General features: G+C 34.6%; 1 long non-coding RNA gene across 2 annotated transcripts in view; it reads left to right on the top strand.

Annotated features, from left to right (window-relative positions):
- The window catches only part of LOC105465931 (uncharacterized), a 116,327-nt gene that overhangs the window by 69,718 nt on the left and 30,220 nt on the right, over positions 1 to 16,389 (top strand). Inside the window, exon 2 of one of the 2 annotated variants that reach the window (XR_011607454.1) lies at positions 12,950 to 13,077. The exons of the other annotated variant lie outside the window; for it this stretch is intronic. This is a non-coding gene — a long non-coding RNA (uncharacterized lncRNA). The remainder of the gene's footprint in view (positions 1 to 12,949; positions 13,078 to 16,389) is intronic. 2 annotated transcript variants of the gene reach the window in all.

Genomic DNA, 16,389 nt, shown 5'->3' with positions numbered 1-16,389 from the left:
CATGTTGAAACCCTGTCTCTACTAAAAATGCAAGAATTAGGCTGGGCATGGTGGCTCATGCTTGTAATCCCAGCACTTTGGGAGGCCAAGGCAAGAGGATCACCTGAGGTCAGGAGTTGGAGACCAGCCTGGCCAACAGGGCGAAACCCTGTCCCTACTAAAAATACAAAAATTAACCAGACTGGTGGCCCATTACTCTAATCCCAGCTACTTGGGAGTCTGAAGTGGGAGAATCACTTGAGCTTGGGAGGCAGACATTGCAGTGAGATAAGATTGTACCACTGCACACCATCCTGGGCAACAGAGTGAGATCCTGTCTCAAAAATAAATAAATAAATATTTTTAAAATACAAAAATTAGCCAGGTGTGGTGGTGGGTACCTATAATCCCAACTACTCAAGAGGCTGAGGCACGAGAATCACTTGAACCTGGGAGGTGTAGTTTGCAGTAAGCCGAGATGTTGCCACTGCATTTCAGATTGGGCAATGGAGCAAGACTCCGACTCAGAAAAAAATAATATAATATAATATAATATAATATAATATAATATAATATAATACTCTGAAAATTAGATTTCCTCTCCACCAAGGGTTTTTACTGTTTTTGTTTGCTTGTTTAGTGACTTTTCTTGAACTAATTCTATAAGTCTGCATTCTTTGTTTTGTGTGGCTCCCCCAGTACTCAATTCTGTTAGTACTGGGCTAATGATTGAACAGAGATTTCCTTAAATACCTAGAACCAGTAAGTCTGCAAGCTTTCACCAGGAGTCTTTGCATCACATTTTGGTGCACACTTTCTACGATCAGGCACCAAGTTTACAGCTCTGCTTTCACCTTCATGTACTGCTTGTGCAGAGCTTCAAGATCAGCCAGAGGTGACAACTGAGGACATACTCAGGTCTTTCGTGGTATTCCACATCCCTGATGAGACGAACACTACTACACATAAATGTGACCTTCTAATTCCAGAAATATGCCAGAGCTTTTCAAAGACCCTATGGACATCTCATTTCTAGCTTTTCCTTTTTAGTTTTTTGGCCAACTTGTTATTCACTGCAGCTGTTATTGCTACTTCACCAAGCAACAATGTTGAACAATTCCTCACTGTTCGTTGTTGTTATTGTTACTTCCTTTGTTTGTATACAGATGCTCCTGGGAAAAGACTGTTAGCACAGGGCAATATCTCAGTGGAGTTTTCCAAGGAACTGACAGATCAAATACAATTTTCTGGAAATGTGGTTTTTGAGGTATTCAAACCTCATCAGCCTCCACCAGTGACTGATAGATCTTCCTGTTTTTCATCATGCTGTTGGTTTTCAAGGCCTCAAAAAAGGAATGGAATTAAAATGTCAGACTGCCATATAATTTGCTGTTCTTACCTAGATTCAGCTATTTTTCTTGAATAAATCGTTTCTAAATATTTTCCAGGCTTAATTTCCAGTTAATTTTAAAAGTTCTGAAAAAGTTGATTTTTACAATATTTGTCAATGTTCTTATTGATTTGATGAAAGAAAAATTTTTCAAAATTCTTTACTCTGCCATTCTCAATTATCTCATGACCAATTAAATTTTCATTTCACCAGTAATAAATAATATTGAATATATTTTTATGGCTTATTTGGCATTCATATAACTTATGTAATAAAGTTTCTGTTCAGATACATTGCTTTTTTTATTGGATTGTATGCTGTTTTATTGATGCTTAAGTGTTCTTTTTATATACTAGATATAAGTTCTTTATTGGATATGAGATTTACAAATATAAGCAATCAGGCCAAAATTTATCTTTTCATCCTCTACCAATGTATCACAGGGTAAAAGCTTTCGTAAAATCAAGTTCATAAATTATTTTCCTTATGCTTTGGCCAAAGTATCAAAAATTCATTTCCAATGTGAAAGTGACACATTTTTCTCTTATGCTTTCTTCTACAAGTTTCGTAAGTGTTGTATTTCACATTTAAATCTCTTATCCATTTTGAAATAGTTTTCCATTTGGAAGCAAAAACCAAAAAACAAACAAAAAACCTCAAGCATTTCTCACACCATAAACGAAGTAAACTCAAAGTGATTCATGGACCTAAACCTAAAGCTAAATTATACAACTTCTAGCCCAGAAGAACAACTTTATGACCTATGGTTCAGCATCGTGTGTACCAAAAGAAAATGATAAACTGAAATTCATCAAAATTTTCCAGTCAACCATTAACATGAAAGAATAAACCATAGACTGTGGGAAAATGTTTGCATCATATGAAGTTGACAAAATGCTTGTATACAAAATATAAAAAAACTCTTACAACTTGAGAAAAGAAAGGAACTTTTATCTGAAGAGTGTGAATTCTTTTCAAGTATCCCAGAGAAGCATTAAAATGAGACAGCAACCCTGTCCTACTTCCCCGCTTTTCAACTATGCATTCATCTCTTGAAACTGCTTGCTATTGCCACAGTAGCTATAAAGTACCCTAACATTGCCCCCACCAGACACTATAACCCATACCCCTAGATTAACAACGTATAGCCAATAACTTATCAATGTTATTTTTGTAAACCAATGAGAATTCTTGATAAACAACTGTGTACCAACCCACTCCTTGTCCTCGATTTGGGCCTTTGGAAACCTCCTTTTAACAAAGGCTAAAGAGAGCTCTTATCTAAATATACTTGGGTATGAGCCCCTGGAAAACTGTGCTCACTTTGGCTCAAGTAAATGCTTTAAATTCTATTTTGTGCCTCAGCCTCTTCCTTTTAGGTCGACAAACTCAATTATAAGAAAGCACACTACCTACTTTTTTAAAATTCACAAAGTATTTTACTGCACAGCAAAATAAACAAACGGCAAATAAACATATAAAAAAACACTTAACATCTTTAATTGCCAGGGAAATGTAAATTAAAACCACAACCAAGTACTAGTACCTATCCCCTACAATAGGAAACATTTAAAAGGCTGATACTCTCAAACACTGGTGCACTGTAATATGTGTAAATTTAATTGAATAAAATTGATAGAAAAAAATTTTAAACAGTGTCAGAAGCATAGGTAACAGTATATAAGCTTTAATTATTATCATTCTTAATTGTGTAAAAATATCTGCTGTATACCTTACAATTGATAGCTACTTATCCCAAAACAAAATAAAATCAGTAAATTTATAACATGAAGTGACTTACATCTTAAAAATTAATACCCAGTTCAAGAATGTTTTGAAATGTAACCAGTGAACTCTTGCCTGGCACAAAGATTTTCAGAGTAACTCTCCACTTAGTTAAAAAGAAGTCTTCATTTTTAATAAAACAAACAAACAATATTGGCTTTTCTTGTAGAATTTTGTTCATTAGTACTTTATGTATACTTGCTGCTCAGGATTGTCTATGAATGATGCAAATAAACCTTATCTCTTAAAAAAAAGGTTTTTTTAAGTCTTTTTGTTTATTCTTATAAAAGTAGAAAAAAAATTTATGGATACACTTTCGGTTTTCCTGGTATATTTTTTCTTAGTGGCTCACAAGAATAGTTGTCTTATGTATCTTTTCTAGAAACACAGAGTAGCAAATGCCAAAATCTAAAGCACATTAGGAATCTGTACTTTTATCCATCTCTGGAACCTCTCACACTATGTATTATTTTAAACCTATTTCTTTCAAACTTTTGAAATTTTTCTCTGCCCGTTCAACAGTATCTAGAGAAACAAGGCACTTTGCTGCCATTTCCTATGAACTCTATCTATATGTTTCTTCACATTTCTCATTGTTTAAGGAAATTTTGCAGAGTATTGGAGGAATTATCTAGACTTAAAATGTTGCTGAAAATAAATACATATTGATTATCATGTGTTAGGTGCTTATATTTTAAAACTTATACAAATTATCTCATTATGAAATAATTTAATGCAAGCTACATATTTGGTAAAATAAATATAAAAGTTATTGATAACATTGAAATCTTATTGGCTTACTAAATACATGTTTATTTATTGTTCATATGAAATCAGATTGTACTGGGAAAGGGGCTAGGAGAGGAAAGAACTCTATTCATGTGGAAGCCCCGGCTAACATAGGACTTTCATGGCCACCCTAGACATTGACTGCATCCAATAGGTGGAAGAAAAGACCTTTTTAGGCCTGGGCAAAAGGGATCATACATCAGTTTTGCTAATATTGTATTGGCAAAGTGGGCTTGGAAATCTATTTCTTGGCTTATAATGTATTCTCAGCAACAATTTAAACTACAGAATAATACTAGTCTTTGATGCAGAGCTAGCAATCTCTACCATGTTTATACTAACTCTAGTCAAAATGTTAACTAATGCAAGGTCATCAACACTAAAAATAAATGTGAATTTATACAGTAAAATAATATCTTTCATAATTTAATTTTTGACTTAATGTGTTATCAGGCATTTTGATTGCCATTGTTTTTACGACTTAATATGGGTTACAAACATTTCACATTACCTATATTAGCTCTGCCATTTTCTTGTGTTTCACAATAGTAGGAATCTATTTAAACCACTTTTCTATTTTTTGAGGGTCAACACTAGATAATAAAATCCATAATTATATCTTACAAAGCACATGTATACTTTACTATGCTTCAGTTCAGCAGTAGTAAGCCAGTGACTCCTGCTGGTGTTATCAACAGCTCTGGATTGTGGAGCTCTCATATCTTCACCAACAAGCTTCCTAACTTAATGTACTTATTATTTTTAAGTTAAAATTAAATAAAGATTGTACTAATACAGTATTTTTCTCACCGCCCAGTGAATCATACTGCATGTTGCCCTTGCTAAGCTTAACTCACTATAGATGACTAAATAAGTTGATTACAAACATCTTAATGAAGGATTGTTATCACATCAAAGCAGAATTTTAATATTTACAGAGGAATAGTTTGCCTAACATTGATTTTTGTACTCATTCTAAATCATTGTGACATCTGTAATTACTCAATGCACTAATCCTCATAAGCGTAGCCAAAATCCTATCTTTCAATCTTTTTATTGCATACTAACAATGCCCCTCACCTCTAACACATACATTATTCACATAAAAGTTATATCTATAGCCACAGTTATAGATACATATTTAACCCACAATAAGTTCCAGAAAAAAAAAAAAAAAAAAAAGCAATCCAAGGATACTGGCTGTAAACTGGCCTACACCCAAATATAATCTCTTACCTTGATCACTCAACATTGCCCGAAGTGTTGAGTGACTTTAGGCCATCAGTTTTCAAGCTCAGATATCTATAGAAATCAAGAAATCTGTATTAGTCTGTTCTCATGCTGCTAATAAAGACATACCTAAAACTGGGTAATTTATAAAGGAAAGAGGTTTAATTGACTCACAATTCCACATGGTTGGGGAGGCCTCACAATCAAGGTGGAAGGCAAGGAGGAGCAAAACCAACATCTTACGTGGTGGCAGACAAGAGAGAACTTGTGCAGGGAACTCCCATTTATAAAACCATCAGATCTCGTGAGATGTATTCACTACGAGGAGAACAGTATAGGGGAAACCACCTCCATGATTCAATTATCTCCACCTGGCCCCACCCTTGACACGTGGGGATTGTTACAATTCAAGGTGAGATATTGAAATCTTTCATGAGGATCCTAAAAATGGAGAAGCATGAGTAGACAGACCCCTGATTCTATCAAACTGACAAAGAGCCTTTCAAGAGATGGTATCATTTTATATTTCTGTCACGTTTGTGAGTTTCAGTGACCCTACTTTCTTGCCTGCACTAAGTATTGTCAGCACTTTTTCCTTAGTCAGTCTATTCTCTCTAATGATATAACATTGTGGTTTTAATGTAAATTTCCCTAATGACTAATGACTTGTGGAACACATTTTTGCCATCAATATGTCTTCTTTCATTTTATTCAAATATTTTGTCCAATTTAAACATATTTTGTCTGTTCCAAACCAGTTTTATCCCTTCAATGTTCACCACTTACTCCTGGTAGTCCCCATAAGTCTACTCATAAGGTGCTGATTCTCATTCTAAGGCATCCCTGTCAACCTAGGAGAAGTAAATGCCAGTATCCAGGTCTTCTAGAGAAAACCTGTAGGCCATTTGATCTCAATAACAAGCTCTTAGTGTGGTTGATAGGCTGCAACAGTAAGGAGTGCCTGAGCAAAATGACTTAGACTTTTACATTTTCCAACAGGGAGCAAGGATAAGATGATCTTTTTCCTTTTCCTGCTTCATAAAATTTTGAATTGCTAGTTTCCATGGATGTGTGCACCAATAGGCCACTGACTATAGGGATGGAGAGCCATCGGATACAAGGTAAACAACAGCAGAGGAACCACCAGCCCCGACAGCACACTATTGTTTTTCAAGGACCCCATGTTAGGGTGCTCCTTTGCCAGTTTCATGCAACTCTTGGTACTTCCAGGCAACCTGTGGGCAGTCTGCTGTTGCTACACTACATCAGGCAACAAGAAATTCGAATTTGGTTCAGATATGCCTGGCTCTTTGGGGCACAGCCCACTCTGCTGATTGGGGGGTATCATAAGGTCCAAGGGGGTTAGTCCCTTTTCTCTCCTTTTGGGGGAGCTTTTGAAGAATTAAGTTGTCGATGTGGAACCTTCACTTCTGGAGGCTCAGGAAGCAGTGACTAAGAGAGGAGGCAGACACGTGCTTAGGTTGTAGAAACTCAAGGAGAACACAGTTTATGAGATCCACAATTTAGGATTGGAAATGATGGCAAAACATGAAATCATGCACAGTGGCAGTGGTTCAAGCGCAAGCTTACCAGCAGGCAGCAGTTGCTCCCAGGCTGCGTCCACCTCTCAGTAAATCCAGACACCATCTAGTGGTATTTCTCTTTCATCCGAGACCAAAACACCCTGTTTGCTTCACCAGTTGTTTTAACCATATTATCTTGGGTGAGGTATGAGAAAGCTGGATGCAGATGAAGAGAAAGAAGCCAAAAAGATGTTTGCAGTTTTGTTATACTCACAAGCTTCTTAGGGAGACCACAGTATGCCATACAGGGCCACTCAGGAGAAGCACTGGGGTCAGTCAGAAGACGAAGATGAGGTGACCTGTGGGCAAGCACTTTTTTGTGGTTTCCACAGGAAGGCATGGGTGAGGCAGGGTAAGCAGGCCTAGAATTGGCTGTTGTGAATAATTCCAGGGGACTCGCGGGCCTACAGCAGTTTCTAGGTGTCTGGTACCAAGCCCTAGGTGATTCGTGCCAGTGTATAGTGGCCCAGAGTGTAAGAGACCAATACAGAAAGTGGCTGGGGGTGTGGCCTTAATCAGCGCAGGCAAAAAGAGGAACTGACTGGCATACAACCAAGGCCTCAAAACTTAGTCAAGACAAACACACACACACAAGTACATTACAATCATACAAAAACATTTGTACTTGGAAATTTATAGCTATAAATGTTTAGATTAAGAAAGAAGAAAACCCTGAAATAAATAGCCTAACACCTTAAGCCAGTGGAAAAATAAGCTCAAACCAAACTTAAGCAAGTGGAAAGAAGAAAGTAATAAAAGGACAGCAAACATTAATGAAACAGATAATTTTAAAAAAGAGAGAAAATCAATAAACCAAAGCTCATTCTTTAGAAAGACTGAAACCACTAATTTTTTTAGTTAGATCAACCATAAAAAAAGAAAAGACTCAAATTATTAGCATCAGAGATAAAAAAGGGACCATTACTACCAATTTTGCAGAAATAGAAAGAATTATAAAGGAATGTGATGAATAATTATATGCCAAACTAATTAGGTAATCTAGATAAAATTAATAAATTCAGAGAAATACACGAACTTCAAAACTATCTCAAGAAGAAATGGACAATCTGAATAGACTTCTAATAAATGATGAGATTGAATTAGTAAACAACATACTGCACACAAGGTAAAACCCAGGCCAACATGATTTCAATAGTGTGTTCCAACAATAAAGAATTAATACATGTTCTTAATAAACACTTTAAAAAACTAGAAAAGTAGAGAGCACTTCCTAAGTGTTTTGACAAGTCTAGCATTACCCTAACTACAGAACTAGACACAGACATACTAGAAAAGTCAACTATGGATCAATATTTCTTGCAAATAAAAATGCAAAAATCCTCAACAAAAATGTAGCAAGCTGAGCCAAGCAACATTTAAAAAGAATTATACACCATGACAAGTAGTATTTATCCCAGAATTGAAGACTGGTTTACTGTGTGGAAATTAATGAATATGAGGCATCAGACAAATAGAATAGAAACCAAAAATTGCATGATCATCTTAGTAAGTGCCGAAAAGTCATTTAAAAAAACCCACAACCCTTTCATGAAAAACTAATAGTAGATGGAAATGTCAAAAACCTAATAACAAGAATCTAAAAAACCCACGGCTAACATCATACTTAATGGTAAATGACTGAATGTTGTCCCCTTAATATTAGGAACAATAAAAGAGTGTCCACTCTCACCATGTCAGTTAAACAGTGTGCTGTAGGTCCTGTGTAGAAAAATTGGTAATTGGAAGAAAGAAAGGAAAGAAAGGAAAGAAAGGAAAGAAAGGAAAGAAAGAAAGAAAGAAAGAAAGAAAGAAAGAAAGAAAGAAAGAAAGAAAGAAAGAAAGAAAGAAAGAAAGAAAGAAAGAAAGAAAGAAAGAAAGAAAGAAGGGAAGTGAAGGGGAGGGGAGGGGAGGGAAGGGAGGAAGGAAGGAAAGAAGGAAAGAAGGAAAGAAGGAAAGAAGGAGAAAGAAAGAGAAAGAGACAAAGAGAGACAGAGAGAAAGAAGAAAGAAAAAGAAAGAGAAAGAAAGAATGAAAGAGAAAGAGAAAGAAAGAAAAAGAGAGAAAGAAGAAAGAAAGAAAGAAAGAAAAGAAAGAAAGAGAAAGAAAGAAAGAAAAAGAAAGAAAAAAGAAAGAAAGAAAGAAAAAGAAAGAAGAAAGAAAGAAAGAAAAGAAAGAAAGAAAGAAAGAAAGAAAGAAAGAAAGAAAGAAAGAAAGAAAGAAAGAAAGAGAAAGAGAGAGAGAGAGAGAGAGAGAGGGAGGGAGGGAGGGAGGGAGGGAGGGAGGGAGGGAGGGAAGGAAGGAAGGAAGGGAGAGAGAAAGAGAAAGCAAGCAAGGATCAGAATGGAAAGGAAGAAGTTTATCCTTATTTTCAGGTGACAAATACTGAACATAGAAAATACTTAAGGAATTTATCAGAAAATTATTCAAACTAATAAAGGCGTTCAGCAAGGCAAAAGTTTAACATACAAAAATCAACTCTTCCTATACACTTGAACAATCCAAAAATAACATTAAAAAAAAAGTTCCATTTACAATGACATCTGCTATTTTATTTGAATGTGCCCCCTAAATTAATGTGTTGGAAACGTAATCCCCAATGCAATAGTGTTGGGAGGTGGAACCTAATAGGAGGTGATTGGGTCATAAGAACAAAACCCTCATGAACGGATTAATGTCATTATTGCCAGAGAGGGTTAGTTTTTGTGAAAGTGGGTTGTAATAAAAGGGAGTACACCACTTACGCTTTCTCTCTCACATGCTAATTTTTACCTTCTCACCTTCCACCATGAGATGACCCTCACCAGATGCCGATGCTATGCTTTTAGATGCCCCAGCCTCTAGAACTGTGAGAAATTAATTTATTTTTAAAATTGATTACTCAGTCTGTGGTATTCTGTTATAGTATCAGAAAATGAACAAATACATCATCAAAAAGAATGAAATACATAAAGATAAATTTATGAAAAAGTACATAATTTATACTTTCAAAACTACAAAATATTACTGAAATAAATTATTGAAGATCTAAATGAATGGAAATATATTTTATATTAATGTATCAGAAGACTTAATATTTTTCGACTATTCAGAAACAGTACTCCCCAAATTGATCTATAGATTCAGTGCAATTCCTATCAGAATCCCAGCTAACTTCATAGTAATTGACAAGTTGACTAGAAAAATCATGGAATTCCAAGAGACTCAGAATAGTCAAAAAGCCTACATATGGTGGAATATTATCAGGTAATGAAAAAGGATGGTGTACTTATACCTACTGTAACATAGATGAATGACAAAAACCTTATGCTAAATGAAAGGTGCAAAACAAAAAGACCTCATGTCGTATGATTTTATTTATATGAACTTTCCCCAGAAGACAAATCTATACATAGAAAAACTAAATTGAGAAATATTTTAGGATAATGAAAATACTCTAAAATTGGATTGTGATGTTGGTTTCATAATTCCAAATTTCCTAGAAAAAAGTAAATTGGATAATATTTAAATTATAACTCAAATTCTTAAAATATAAATTATAAAAATATAAAAATAGGGTTTTTTCCTTCTTTTATTGCACAGCCTAGGATATCCTGTGTAACAATCTTGATTAGGAGTGGTGAGACTGGACATCCTTGCTTTTTTCCTGATCTTAGTGGTGATGAATTCAGTTCTTTTATGATTAAGTATTCTTTTACGGTTAGCTTTCCATTCATGCCCTTGATCAAGTTGAGTAAGTTTATTTCTGTGCTTAATTTGATGATAGCTTTTTTTCCTAATCAAGAACGGCAATTTTGATTTCGATACTGAGTTTTTGCAAATATTCTTTAGTTCATATTAAGATGATCAAATTAATTATCTTTGTTTTTAAATTTCAATCAATCAATATTGATAAGAATATTGTTTGTTTTACTTGTTTTTAAAATGTCAAACCAAGGATAAAAGTCACTTAATGATGATGCATTATACCTCTTACAATCGTTGGATTTGATTTGACATAATTTTAAAAGTATTTGTATATTTTCACAAGGAACACTGGTGTGTATATTTCTTTCATTATATTGTTTTTATCAGGGTAATTCCAGCCTCACAGTTGGAATGTATTTTTCTGGTGGAAATGGTATTGCTTCTTCCTTAAATGTTTGGTGGAATTAACCAAGGGAGCCCATCTGAGGCTAAAACTTTCTTTCTGGAAGATTTTGAATTAAAGATTGAAATTCTTTACTAAATATAGTGCTACCCATATTACCTATATTTTCTTGAGCTTTGCTACTTAGTGTCTTCCCAGGAATTTATCCATCTCATAAAGTTTTTAATAATCTTTATAAAATAAATGCTACCCTTGCCATTCTTAATAGCAGTAATTTGTGCCTTCTCCCTTCTCATTTTCTCCCACTTTTAAAATTGTTTCATGCAACAGGGTAAATCATTTTTCTGTTACTTCACTTGGACAGAAGCAGAAGACTCCTTAGCACATATTTTTAAATTGTGACAGATGATCCATACTAACATGTTAAAGAGGACAAAGAGCTTATTTTAAACAGCAAACCTCACAACGATGTCCCAAACACTCTTAATATCCAGTCCCCATTAAGGAAGAAAAATTATTATTTTTTAAAAATTGTTTTGCCCGTAATATATACTTTCAACTTCATCTGGTGTATATATCTGAGAATATATGAACACATACACATCTATATAAAACATTAATTTCTGTTCCATGTTTTCTTTTCTTTGTGTACTATCAACTATCAACTTTCATTTGTGATACAATATAACTTAGGTCACCTATACTATCCTCTCTTTCCCCTGACTCTTATCCTAAAAATACTTGTATTTGGAAATGTACATTCCCATGTGTTTGACTCTGAATGTGAATATGTACTTACATTTGGAACTATGTATTCTATTGATTAGCTCTATAAGTTTAAATAATATCAAATAATATCTATATTCCTATATTTATTAAGTTTAATATTTATATACACACACACATACATATAAACACCTGCATTATTCCTTAACTTTTTCTCCTCTGGTTCTACTTCTCAATGTCCAACACATAAAATTTTACTTTTTTATTGAAGAGTGTTAAAACAAGTATCTACTATCACAACCAAGTCAGGTGGACTACTATAAAGTGTGTTCTAATAAATTATATCTTTCTTATTATAGTTCTTCGTGTAATGCATTTAAGAGCTCCTTAGTGGATCAGAATTTTTATTTATACATTTCTTTATGGCTTTAATTGTATGAGCCCTAAACTAATAGAAGAAGAGTATCCCGGCATCGAGATTAAGTACATTTTCTGTTCCTGCCACTTTGTTTTTTTTTTAAAGACATAGTCTCACTCTGTCTCCCAGGCTGGAGGTCAGTGGCCCAGCCTCGGCTCACTACAACCTCCGCCTCCAGGGTTCAAGAGTTCCTCCTGCCTCAGCCTTCCGAGTAGCTGGGACTACAGGCGTCTACCACCATGCCCGGCTACTTTTTGCATTTTTGTGGAGATGAGGTTTCACCATATTGACCAGGCTGGTCTCTAACTCCAGACCTTGTTCTTCATTTTTCTGGATCTTGTATCTCTCTTCTACTTAATTAATATATATATCTTCAATTACTTAATGAAAAATAAAATCTTTATTCTGAGTGCATAATTGTTTAATAGTTTAGCTAGATACAAGGTACAACCTAACTTTTTGTATATAACATTTTGATTTATCAAGTGTTTAGAAAGAAGATCTAATGCCTGTCCCTTTTGAGTGACAAGCAGTCAATGTTTGTTATTTGCAGGACTTACATTCTACGAAATTACTGTAAACACTAAACTGGTGACTATGGAAAAGTTGCAACTAGAGGAAATGCGAGGTTAGGTTTCTGTGAGCTTCTGGTCACAAAATGTTCATCAATCAATACATAACCTTTTGGAAATGTGTGTTTTTATTTAAAGACAGCTTATTTAATATATATTGTTGAGTCGTTAACATCACACTCGTGGCCAACAGCACTATAACTCATTCCTTACCTAAATATGCATATTCCCCCATAAGGCACATCACTGAATTCTTACACTTAGGCACACTAGGCAGTACCTCAGCACTACGCCTAAGAGCCATTTTAAACAGTGTAATTACCAACAAAAAGCACACACATTTGAAAACTGTGACATTAAATAGACTGAACAAAGGATGCTCATTTATAGGATGAGAGACTAAACAGGATGGCAGTGTATCACCTTTTTCATCTGAGCTGGAAATGTGTACATCGTGACTCAGAACCTGGGATGCTACTCTGAGGTTGTGCATGGTCATGAATAGCCAAGGAAATACCGTGAGTATTAATTTGGGGGTTACAAATAAGTTTCAGTGAATAGGTTATTGTGAAAATATGGCATTCATTAGTAATGAGGGCTGCCTGTCTGTACATATTATTCCCACAAACTTTTACAATGCTCTTTTAATCTGATTTTCTTCACTTCTATGAGGGTGTGTCTTTGTTAAAGTTCTTTCGACTCCATCCTTTTCATCATCTGTCACTTTTTAATACAACTCAATTGTTGGAAACATGGGTCTTCACTTAAAGAAAATTATCTTCTGTTATTACTTGTATAATTTGTTTACATGTGTATTCTCATTCTCTTTCTAGAATTCTTCTTAGAGAGATGTGGACAATATCAGATATGTCTTATTTTTTTCTCCCATTGTTATTACTTGTTTTGAATTGTGGTCTGAGCTTTCATTGGCTTTGTATTCCAGTACTAACACCGAATTTTAGAAGTATGAAGCTCATCTTTGTTGCTTCTATCTGCCTGTCTCTATCACTCTGAGATGAGAGCCTCTCAGATGTACTTATTGGTAGATCTATGTCCACACAGCCTCAGCCCAGTTTTTTTCTAGTCTATTTTATAATTTCTGTCCTTTAGAAATCACTTTGAAATCTCATTAACCAATATTAGCCATATTCTTCTTATTGTTATTATGTGCGTATTTTTGAATCTCTATTGTTTCATTACCATGATAACTCAGCAAAAGTAACCCTTATAATTTTTACAGTTTAATATTTGTAACATGTTATACTATTGCTAGCCAACCTAAAGTATTACATAATTCTCAGTGTAAGAGAAGGAATAATAAAAGACTCATGTACAAAATAAAGTGTCTCCCTCTGTCTCAAATCCCTTTTGCTTTGCTATAACAAAATATCTGAGACTGGGTAACTTGTAGGAAACAGAGATTTATTTCCTACAGTTCCGGACACTGGGAAATCCAAGGTTGAGTGGCCTGTATCTGGCAACAATCTGCCTCATGCCATGACGAAAGGTGGAAAGACAAGAGGGCACACCAGAAAAAGTGAGAGCAAGTAAGAGAGAGAAAGAGAAAAAGAGAGAAGAGAGGAAGGGCAGCAAACTCATCCTGTTGTCAGGAACCCATTATGACTATAACTAATCTACCTTTGTGATAACAACATTAATCCATCCATGAAGGCAAAGACCTCATGACTGAATCACCTTTTAAAGATCCAGGCTCTCAACACTGTTGCACTGGAGATTAAGTTTCCAACACATGAACTTTGGAGAACACCTTCAAACCATAGCACCCTGACTCTGCCAAAAAAGCAATGTAAGCCCAGGGGGAGGGAACTAAGGCAGAGTGAAGATACACTGATAGAGTGAAAGTTAAGTAAAGTTTAAACATGTGAATGTGTTTACCCTCAAACTTGTTCTCTTGGAAAACTTAACTACCCAGAGGCCAACTAGAGAACAGCCCAATCTTAAAGGATTTCTTACTATAAATGGTATACAAGAGAACTGTTCCGACATCAGTTTGTAAACCTGAAAATTAAAGGAGAAAGAAAATAAATCACTCAGAGTTATAGCTCTGGAGACCACAGAATTCTTAAAACACAGGCATGTCAACTGAATAGTGTGTTTTTAATATCTAACCACATCCTGTGACTAGTTTCATGCTTTTATTACTGCCTCATTCCCAAGAAGTTTTGCAATTGATGCTGTAAATACATAAGACTTAAAACACTGAAAATTAAGTCTGGTACAAACAATTGCCAGGAAACTGAAAGTTAATTCAGAAATGAATGTTACTCACTCCTGAAGGCATTTTGGACTAGATATTCCACCAAAAAGGAGTCAGGCTTACTCTTGAGAAACCATGCAAAAAACAGAGATTCCCACTGATGACCTCAAATTTGTTTCTTTATTTTGCTCAGTAATTCTCAGCCCTGGAAACTAATTTTTAGAACTATTCATCTTTTTCTTTACTATATTTTATTATTAAATTAGTAGAGGTTTACCTTTAGAAAATAAAGGGGAATTTGGATAATTATAAAGTCTAATATTCAGAGATTATTCTGGTAATATTTTAGAATGCATGCCTTTAGACTCCTATAGAATTATATCTAGATACAGATAGATGCACATGATCATTCCATAGAAACCATATCATACATTTTTCCACTAAAAATATACTATGAGAAAATTGAACCTCTATACACTGTTAATGAGAATATAAACTGGTAGAGCCATTATAAAAAACAGTACAGAATTTCTTAAAAACAAACAAACAAGCAAACAAACTACCTTGTGACCCAGCAATCCCTCTGTTGGTTGTATACCAAAAGGAAATGAAATCAGCACCTCATAGCCATTTTCTGTGCTTTTAGGTTCATTGCAGCATTATTCCCAATAGATAAGATATGGAAACAACCTAAGTGACTATAAAGAGATGAATGGACAAATAAATTGTGATATACACACACACACACACACACACAAAATGAAATATTATTCAGCCTTTTAAAAGGAGGCACCGTCATTTGTGACAACATGGATGAACCCAGGAGGATAACATGTCAAACAAAAGAAAGAAAAATGCTGTATGATCTCACTTATATGCAGAATCTAAAAAATAAAATTTAACACTAATAAATAGAAACGGAGTAAAACAATGGTTCCTAGGGGGAAAGAGGGAAAGGAAATGAGAAGTAGGTCAAAGGGTACACATTTGCAGTTAGGTTAGATGAATAAATCTAGTGATCTTCTATACAGCATAAAGATTATATTAATAATGATGTACTGTATACCAAAAATATGGTAAAAGAGTAGATTTTACATGCTCTTGCCACACACCAATAAAACATAGCTATGGAAGATGATGACTATGGAAATGTGTTTGACCTTATTAATTATTTCACTGTGTGTGTGTATCAAAATATATTGAACACAAATAGATAAAATAAAACTAAATTTAAAGAGGCATATAAAATATATATATATACTGTGAAAATATTTCTATATCAAAAAGTTTACAGAATCATTTATAAGAGCAAACCATTTCCTTGTATTAGTATTTAGATAATTTATAAATATACCCAATGCTTTTATATATGATATACCCCTTTTGAAACAATAGTGTAATATCCTACATTGTACCAAGTTCTCAATTCCTAGAAGAGCAATTGTTAAATCAAAGGAAACATGTATCTAGAATTGCCATTAAAAAAATCAGTGTGCCGGCCGGGCGCAGTGGCTCACGCCTATAATTCCAGCACTTTGGTAGGCCGAGGCGGGTGTTTGAGACCAGCCTGGCCAACATGGCGAAACCTTGTCTCTACTAAAAATACAAAAAT

Source organism: Macaca nemestrina, chromosome 9 (assembly GCF_043159975.1).
Source record: "Macaca nemestrina isolate mMacNem1 chromosome 9, mMacNem.hap1, whole genome shotgun sequence".
Taxonomy (NCBI): Eukaryota; Metazoa; Chordata; class Mammalia; order Primates; family Cercopithecidae; genus Macaca; species Macaca nemestrina.
Note: the sequence above shows the minus strand (reverse complement) of the source record. Positions and strands in the feature narration are given on the sequence as shown.